This window comes from Cucurbita moschata, unplaced genomic scaffold (genome assembly GCF_002738365.1).
Source record: "Cucurbita moschata cultivar Rifu unplaced genomic scaffold, Cmos_1.0 Cmo_Scf00001, whole genome shotgun sequence".
NCBI classification, from domain to species: Eukaryota; Viridiplantae; Streptophyta; class Magnoliopsida; order Cucurbitales; family Cucurbitaceae; genus Cucurbita; species Cucurbita moschata.
Genome location: NW_019268517.1, coordinates 4873326 through 4882755, shown reverse-complemented (window position 1 = coordinate 4882755; position 9430 = coordinate 4873326). Strand labels below are relative to the sequence as shown.

At 36.8% G+C, this 9430-nt stretch overlaps 1 long non-coding RNA gene across 3 annotated transcripts; it reads right to left on the bottom strand.

The window, feature by feature from the left end:
* Window positions 1–242: 242 nt before the first annotated feature.
* LOC111447631 lies at window positions 243–2538 on the bottom strand. 3 transcript variants are annotated; one of them, XR_002711301.1, is made up of 4 exons: window positions 2324–2538; window positions 2154–2231; window positions 1511–1590; window positions 243–307 (listed from the first exon to the last, which is right to left on the bottom strand). It is a non-coding gene; the product is annotated as an uncharacterized LOC111447631 (long non-coding RNA). The 3 variants fall into 3 exon arrangements; XR_002711300.1 differs by lacking the exon at window positions 243–307 and having other exon boundaries at window positions 1248–1590; window positions 2324–2500; XR_002711304.1 differs by lacking the exons at window positions 243–307; window positions 1511–1590 and adding an exon at window positions 1775–1944 and having other exon boundaries at window positions 2324–2504.
* Window positions 2539–9430: the final 6892 nt, after the last annotated feature.

Here is a 9430-nt window from a genome sequence, read left to right as displayed (position 1 = left end):
ATTTTCGAGGCTTCGAAGAATCGAAATCGTGACTAAAAGGACGAAATCGAAAACAAACAAAAAGAAAATAAAAGAAAAGAAAAGCAAAGTAAAAGGGTAAAAATACCATTCAATTAAAACAAAAGAAAAAAGAGATTTGTTTCGAAAATATTACAAAGAAAATTGCAAATGTAAAAATGAAATACAAAAGACTCTATATATGAAAATAGACAAAGGACTCTAAAAGACCAACAAGGGACTGACGCTTCGGAACGACACCCCTTTGTGACCGCACAGCTCTCGAGCACCTCCCCGTATCGACTGGTACCTGAAAAAAAAAAAGGGGGAGAAAGGGGTGAGTATAAAAATACTTAGTAAGCAGCCTACTTGTATGCTCTTTTCGCATCCTTGTCTTGGTAGGTAACCACGGTCTTTCTCGGGTTTCTAAGGAGAGTGATCTAAGCTACAACTCTCTTTCTGTATCATAAAAGGCTTGCCCATCTTATGTAGTGAAATGATCAGTGTCCTGAGGTGAGGCGCGACCTCATAAGCAAATCTGAGGGGATCGTATGGCTGGATCTGAATACGTGACTCTCTCTCTGAACATCATCCGTGGAGGTTAACTGACGACCCTCACACGGGACCATACATCCACAAAACGGGGTGCGACCCCCTGTGTTCCGGTCAGCTACTGAGTCATCCTAAGTGACTCCACGTCCCCCGCTCAGGGACGGGTTTCTACGGCCCAAGAGTCCTGTTCAGAAGACCCCTTAGCTATCACCACTAGGTCTGGGCACCTGTCACACTTCCCTATCCAGATCTGCAAAGCTCAACGATCACCGTACCGGAGCTTTGTCTCGACGGTACGGTATCGGAGGAGAGAGGGAAGTGGAGGTTCTGATGACACTATCTACACTGCTCAACTCTAGCGGGCTTTCTACAGTTACCGTGGTGACCTATTATTCTTTCTAGGGTGGAACTTGATGGCTTAGACTTAGATTCGTATTTCTCTAGGATTCTCGTGCCTAGTGTCACAAACCTATCGGGTTTGGAATTCTGGGTTCTGGTTCCGCCGGTAATCATTTTGCGGGTCTAATTGCACGGTATTCTAGAGGTCCCCCAATCTAGGGTCTCGTCTAGCTTATTTAGCTATAAGCATTCTAATCTAAGCTCATAATTTCTTCCTATTCATCAAGAAAGATAATACAAGCAATCATCATACATAAAGTTTACACGCAGCAGTTCATGCAAAATTATCAAACATGCTCAACGGGAAGATAACGTCCATCTTTACCCGGAGCGCAGATTTCACAAGTTTCCCAACCTCCTCATGCATACATACATTATCAGAGTCTCAACCAAAACAGATTTAATACACATTTTGTATCTAGCTTTCCATAATCATCTTATATTCGCAGTTTCTATAATAACACGCTAAGTTCGACTAGCTAATTTCATAGGTGGTAGCATGCATGCTTGTTCCTAGCGGTTCCTACAAGTACTGCTCGTGGAAATCTAAATGGCTACTTACTTGGTTGACGCGTGCCTTCCCGAGTTCGAGTTTTCTTGACGAAATGGATTCCAACAACTCTGGAATTTTCTTCACAGGTCCTAATTCACATAATAATGGGGTCAGCATCAAAATTGGGTCGGAAAACAAGCAAACAAAGACCGAACGGGAGAAAAACGGTGCCTCACGCGCGCCTACGCGCGACGCACGCGCCCTGGAAGGTCACTACGCGCGAGTGCCCTCCGCCCTTCTCCCCGAGTAGGCGCGAGTCAGAGGCACCGGGTCGGGCGCTTCGCGTGCGGCGCGGGTCGGGCCGCCCGGGTCCGCACGCCTGACGCATGCCCGCTGCCGGGTGAGGACGCGCCTCACCAGCCGGTGATCGACACGTGTCGATCACCGGTTCTGCCACTCTCCTCCGCACGCCGACCGACGCGTGGCGGCCTCCACCCTCTCTCCTGCCTTCATTATCCAGGTCTCTTTCCCGTTTCGATCTATTTTCTTCCGATTTTCTTATCTTCCAATCTGTAATCCGATTCGATAAATTTTCTTCACGAGACTTGTAGACCTCATATTCTACTCCCTCGAAAGAATTTCCTTAAATTTTTCTGTTGATCACAAATTTTATTATTTGAGTTTGAATTCGGAGAAAAACACGAGTTCTTACCGAAAATCACGTTATCTTGAGACTCCGATTCGAACGCCGATCTTGGCCGCCTTCACTCCAGAACTTAACCAGATAGCGCTGTTGAGGGTAAGAGTCCAAGGATCAACACAAAATGTTGCTAGCACACGAAAATCTTGATGATTTCTCAAGGTACACACTCGTGGACTAACCTGAAGTTCTTGAACATTTTGTCGAAATAGGAAGGTGCGATTCGTGAGAGCACCTTGCCTCGGACTATTTGACGCTTTAGATTGGGGACTCGGATCTCCGGCGTCGGTTCTAATCCGATCTCCTCCCCCTTCCTCAAAACCCTAATCTTCTTTCCCTCTTCTTTCTTCTTTCTCTCTTCCCAATTATACCTCAGCCCAAAACAGACCCCTCAACTAATAAGGGCAAAATGACTAGTTTGCCCCCTATTGTGATTATTATTTTTTATTTTTTTTAAATACTCGGGCGCTACAAGTCTATCAATGTACTAATAACTTGATTCAAACGAGTAATTGTTTCGACCTGTGCTTCTCTCCACCTAGCTTCATTGATCTCCCCTCCATTTCCTCCGTCTTGGTTCATGATTGTACAAACAGTAGTGAAATATGTTTAGGACCTCACACACTCAACTCACTGATTTTACACTCAGAACACTCGTGTTTATACACACAAAGGTAGACTGTTTGGGAAAATGACTAAATTATGATCAAGGTAGGTTAATATATGGGTAAAACAATTCCGATAGTAGCAAGTTATTCAAGGCCATCAAGATAAGTTAATTATGAAATATCAACCCAATAATACCAGAAGAGAACAAACAACTAAGGGACACAAAGATATTTTTGGATAGAATTGCACATTCAAAAACAAAAAAAAAATCCAAAAAGAAAGGACATGAAGATTTAAGAACAATCTAACTCTCCTTTTTTACAGAATTCGGGAAATTTAGAAGTTATCTTCAAACGTAGATGATGAGAAAAAAAGAAAAAAATATATCAAACACAACGGTTCTAGATTTAGATGGATTAAGAAAAAAATGTGAATCTAAGTTTATTTGATCTTCAAAGAAACATGCAAATGATCTAAAATAAATGATAAGGATCGTTTATAATCCCAATCATAAGAACAAATATGATAAGAATTTTTTTTTTCAAGATCTAAATGTGATCTTTAGTAAGAATAGAGAACAAAGTAAAAAGTTGATGAATAATGACAGAAATGATAGCAAGAAAATAAATAGACAAATTTAAATAAAAGATAAACAATGATAGAAAATGAAAGATAAAATCAATTCTAGAGTCGACCACAAAGATGTAACCTAGGCTCTGATACTAAATTGAAAAGACAACCTTAATTCTCACCCTAACGATCTAAGCTTTTGTTTTAGCAAGAACCCTTGAATCAAAGTAATTAACACTTCCTTATACGAAATTTGGATCAACCAAAAGATAATGCTAGAATTAGATTACCTCTTACGATCAAAGATCTAGAAGCAAGATTTGCAACCTTGTTCTAAATTGAGTCACTCTACAATCTAACTTGATCAAGGCTTGATTGAATGGCTAGGGTGCAATTCTACCAAATTGCTTGAAACTTAGAAATGAAACGTCTCAATTTGAGATCTGAATTACATTAATCCACAAATTTGAATTTTACCTAACATAGTGTGGGTATTTATAGTCTCTCGACAATAGACATTTGTGGCCGGAATTTAATCCCAAGATGTAACCTAGGCTCTAATACTAAATTGAAAAGACAACCTTAAATTATCTACATTCACGGTATATAATCATTCAACAAAATGCCTTAAAATTCACTTATAAATGGGTAAAGAATATTCAATGAGTTAATTCCAAAGTTACAACATTTAAAAAAATGCCTAAAAATTTAAAACTATCTAACCCTCTATTACATTCTTAATTCCCTGAAAAAAAAAAAAAAAAAAATCTTGAAAGTTACTACGGTTTTAAGATTGTTTGGAAAAAACATATTGTAACTTCAAATATTTTACTTACATTGAAAAATAATTATTCTTACATAATATTGGTGGAGCTTGAAGATCTTAAATCATCTTGTGATATAACAATTAGAATACATCTTAACAAATAGACAATAAATAGATTTGGAGTTACCTGTCTCAATTTTAGAACAAATCTTCAAATCTTCAAGTTGTTGAAGAATATTTAACGATCTTGATTTTCTACCGATCCAATTTTGTGTACATAGAAGAGTTTCCACTGTTTTAGGTGTCAAAGAACTCCTAAAAGAATCAAGAATCCTCCCACCCGTATTAAATGCTGATTCAGAAGATACAGACGACACTAGAACGGCCAAAACATCTTGGACAATTTTCGATAAAACTCTGTATTTAAACTCATTTGCTTTCTACCATACCAAAACATCAAAATTATCATCAAGTTCTTTACTAGGGTCAGATAAATATCGATCCACATCATTCTTTAACTCAAGTGAATTTTGCTATTCTCTTCTTCGTTTGCATCTTGATAATACTAATATTGAACCACTCAAATTCTCTTCATCAATTGTGTCCATCTCCATACTCATGAGCTTAAAAGTGAGTCTTGATTCAGATTGATGATGATCTTGAGCATTATCATAAAACTTGTAGTAATCATACAAACAAATTAAATAATTCTTTATGCCATCCACCATCACTTTAGCCATAACATCTTCATAAATATTCGAAAAGCAAAATGATATGTAATCCAATTTGTAACGAGGATCGAGTACCACTGCTATGATATCAATTTATTAATTCTTTCCACTGATCCCCAATATTTGTCATACTTAACTTTTATGTTTGAACTCATGTTACTTAAAACAGAGTTCACATTTGTACTCCACTTAATTAAAAGTTCTTGAATACCCAAAGTTCATGAAAATAAGAATTAGAAGTCACATATAAAGAACCACTTATCTTCGTAGTGACATCATAGAAAACCTTCAAAAACTTTACAAACACTGCAACGTTTTTCCAATCATCAATGGTTAGTGGCCCTATTCTTTTGTTTCCATGATCCCCCTCTATGAAGTAATCAACGTAATCTAATTCTTCTTCCTCTAATACTTTGAAAGCTTTTTCAAATTTAAGGCATGATCAAGCATCAAAGAAGTAGAATTCCATCAAGTCGCCACATCCAAACAAACAAGTGCTTTACATTTAATTTTTTCTTGTTCAACACGATTTTTAAATTTTGTCAATCTCTTGGGGGATGATCTAACGAACACTAGAAATGGAGTCATGCATTTCTTTAAGCTCTTCATTCACAATCAAATTAATTATGTGAGCACAACACCTCATGTGTAATATTTCTCCATCTAAGACAAGTGAATTCCAACTTCTAAGCATTCTCATAATATATGAAATAGCTATATCATTCGAACTTGCATTATCAACTGTGATAGAGAAAACCTTATCGATTCTCCATTCCAATAAACAACTCTTAATAATCCTTCCAATAGTCTCTCCCTTGTGGTTAGCAACTTGACAAAAGTTGAGAATTCTTTTATGCAAATTCCATTCTGAATCAATAAAATGTGCGGTGATTACCATGTAATTAATGTTTTGCAACGAAATCCATAGGTAAGTGGTAAGACAAACTCTCTTGGAATGACTGACTAAAAAATCTTTCAACTTCTTTTTTTCTTCTAGATAGAGTTGAAATATATCTCTAGCAATGGTTACTCTTGACGCAAACTTAGGACACGCAATACTACAAAACAATTTGAAACCCTCGTTCTCTACAAATTTAAATGACAATTCTTCCATAATTATCATCTTAGCACATGCTGATCTACATCTTGTTTGACTAAATAATGAAGTAACAATATTACCACCACCTTTTCCATCTATTGAACTTTGAAAACTTAGATTGATTTGTCCTTTGTCCTCCACCTTATATGTGTACTTTCTACACTGATTTTTTAAGTGCTTCCGTAACGTGCTAGTTCCACAAGAATTAGTATCACACGCATACTCCTTAGAATAATAGTTGCACTTGCACCTCTTATTATTGTTGTCTAAACTTGTAAAGTGATCCCACACGGTTGATTTACTGAGTTTCTTCTTCTTAAATTTCGATTGTGCAGCCAATGGTAGTTTCGATGCATTATAATTACTAGAACTATTTGCCCATATAGTTGCACTACTGTTTTCCATTTATAAAAAAGTAAAATAAAACTATTATGATTCAAACATTTATCCCAATATGAACAATTATCATATAATGCATCAAAGTTAAAATATACAACCAGTCTTCGCAACGGGATATAACAAAAAGAGAAAAACCTTACCCGTTATAGCGTTCCAGGAGACTAAAGAGAGAAAGATGGCGCGCGAGAAAGAAACAAGACAAAGAACACGAGAGAATACTATTGAGATCAAATTTCTTGTGAGAGACTAAATATTGAGAGAGATTTGTATTTTGACTGAAGGTTTGTATTTTGGCGTGGATATGAAAGAGCGAAAAAGAGAAGCTGTGAAGTGAGGTTGTGAGAGAAGAGATGAGAGAATTTTGTATGGATCAGAGAGAGGAGGGAGAAAATCAGAAAAGAAAATAACCAAACAAACCAAGAGAGGTAGGGAGAGAGGTAGATTTCTTTAGCTTTTATGTAGAACTTTGAGCTTTTTATGTAGAACTTGAGCTGAGAGGTAGAAATGCCGCATAGAGGTAGAAATGGCTGAGTAGATGGATTTATGTAGAAATTTAAAATAACTTGATTTAAAATAACATGATTTTAAACGTCATTTCCCTTAAAGGAAGCAGAGAGAAAAGAGAGATGGTAGATTGGGGTTTGACTTTGGGCCTTTAGACTTTAATTTCTTTTTTGGTTGGAATAGGTTGACCTATTCATTTTCTTTTGGTACCTAAACCCAACCCAAATCATATCGGGTTAAAAAAAAATGGACCCAACCCAAACCCGAAATCCAACATAACCCAACCCATCCCTTATATTTTGGGTTGGGTCGGGTTGGGTTTTCGAGTTTTCGGGTTGGGTGTACACCCCTATACTGGGCGCGTAATGGTCAAGTACTAAAGGGTGTCAACAAGAGATTGATAGAGAGTAGAATTAGAGAAATGAGAACCAATCAAGTGTTGAGAAGCAACCATAAGATGTGGACTATAGAGATGCAAGGTAGAGACTTCAAAATTAGAGCGATAACTCTATTTTGAGAAAAAGGCAAGAGACTAGAAAAAGGCAAGAGACAAAGAGAGAGGGGATTTGATGGTGGCTATGAAGAATGAAGGGTAGACGTGGTGGCATGGTGGCAGTTAGAACAAGAAAGGAAGAAGATGGCATAAATTGAGAATGCGGACTTTGGGATGTATTTTAGACAAAGAAAGAAAGAGAGGGACAAAGACAAAGTGGGGTATGTGCCTTGTAAATTGGTTTGCTATCGAGCAAATGAACACCGAGTAAGAATATCTCGAGCATATTTTAATGGATTAATAAAGAGACCATCATGAGTGGGTGAAGCTTCAAAACCAAAAATAAGAGTAAATAAAAATATACTAAGAAAACTTCAGCAACAACTAATGCCGATAATGAAACCTTAAGATCTGCGTCTCCAGAGGAGAGCCAAGAGTGAAGATAGACCGACTGCATTTAAAGCAGTAGAGTAGAGGAAATTACAGTTGCGATGATAGATCCAGAGACAACGATTCTGTTCACAGCACCACCATTGTCAAGAGTAGAGGTCTGTGGCGGAGCCAGAGCATGAGGAGTTAAGATCGAGGGATTTGCAACTTAAGTTTGCACTGGTGACTTCGGAGGAGTAGTAAGTGGAGCCAGTGGAGAAGTAGTCAGTGCCATAGCAGGTGGTGAAGTTCCGATGGATGGAGAGGGAGACATGCCCCCTCGAAGCAAGGGACGAAGATGGTGTTGAAACTGGAAGAGTCACCACAGTGGGCGAATGATGCGATTTTGTCAAGGAGGCCGACACTGACTTGGTTGGCGAAGAGGCCAGTCCGCGCCCAGAGCCTAGACCCAAGAGTCGACAATTAAAGCCAATGCCCAGATTCTGGAGGTAAATCTCTGCAGAAGGTCGATGGGCTTGTCGAGATCTCGTATATTGTCGATGAAAACGCAAATGAGGATTCTGAGGTTAGGGTTTATTTGAAGGATGAAGAGCCGATTGGGAAGAAAATAAAAGAAGCTATATTGGCTAAAGAGAAATTGATTGTGTTGGAGAAGGTGAGGTTGTATGTATAGAGTATGGCAAAAGGTAGACCTACAAACCATGATTTGGAGGCTAAAAAGGTGGAGATGAAGAGTAATCAATTAGCTCCACCTGCGGCAACCATAGCGATTGCCCCTGCGGTGTCAAAGCCAACAGTGGTGGCGAAGAAGATGAGAAGAAAATTTAGAAGCCATGGGAAGGAAATGGTCAGGGTGACCGAAGGGGCTCTGATATCATGAAAATATTTACTAAAACCACCGCCTAAATCGGTGAAAGTTTTTTTTTTGTTTGTTTGTTTATAATCATCTAAATAATCAAATAAATTACAAAAGAAAATGGTGGTGAAAGTTTTTTTTTATTTTTATTTTTTTTTTTGTTTATAATCCTCTAAAGAATCAAATAAATTAGAAAGAAATGAAAAATCAAATAAATTACAGAAGAAATGGAAAGAACAATAAATAGATACGAGATATTTACCTATAATAAAAATGTCAAATATGATAGCTATGATAAACCATAATAGAAAACTAAATATCATACACGATATTTGTCTATAACAAAGAGTCAAATATGATATTTATGTTAATCCGTAAAGAAAGACTTTATATCATCAATCATACAAGATATTTATATATAATATAAAAGGTCAAATATAATACATAGTTAAACAACAATCACCCTTTCACAAAGTTTTGAAGTCATTATCAGTTTGATGTCAATCTTTTTTTATCTAAAACTTTGAGATCGATTTGTCAAATTCCATAACAAAGGACAAAATAAATCCCAACAAAAACAATAATTTAATTTACATATAATGTACCATGTTCCATTTTTTTGGTAATTAGGCAGAAAGAACATCCACAACTAATGAATATGGATTTGGATATCTTTTAAGTTACATTAAAATTGTAAAATTGTTTGTTTCCTCTGCGTTTCCTAATAAAGATGAGGGAATCTCAAATGTTCAAGAATCAGCAAACAATTGAAAGCTTAAATCCAAAATCCAATTGGGCTACAAAAAAAAAAAAAAAAAAAAAAAAAAAAAAAAAAAAAAAAAAAAAAAAAAAAAAAAAAAAAAAAAAAAAAA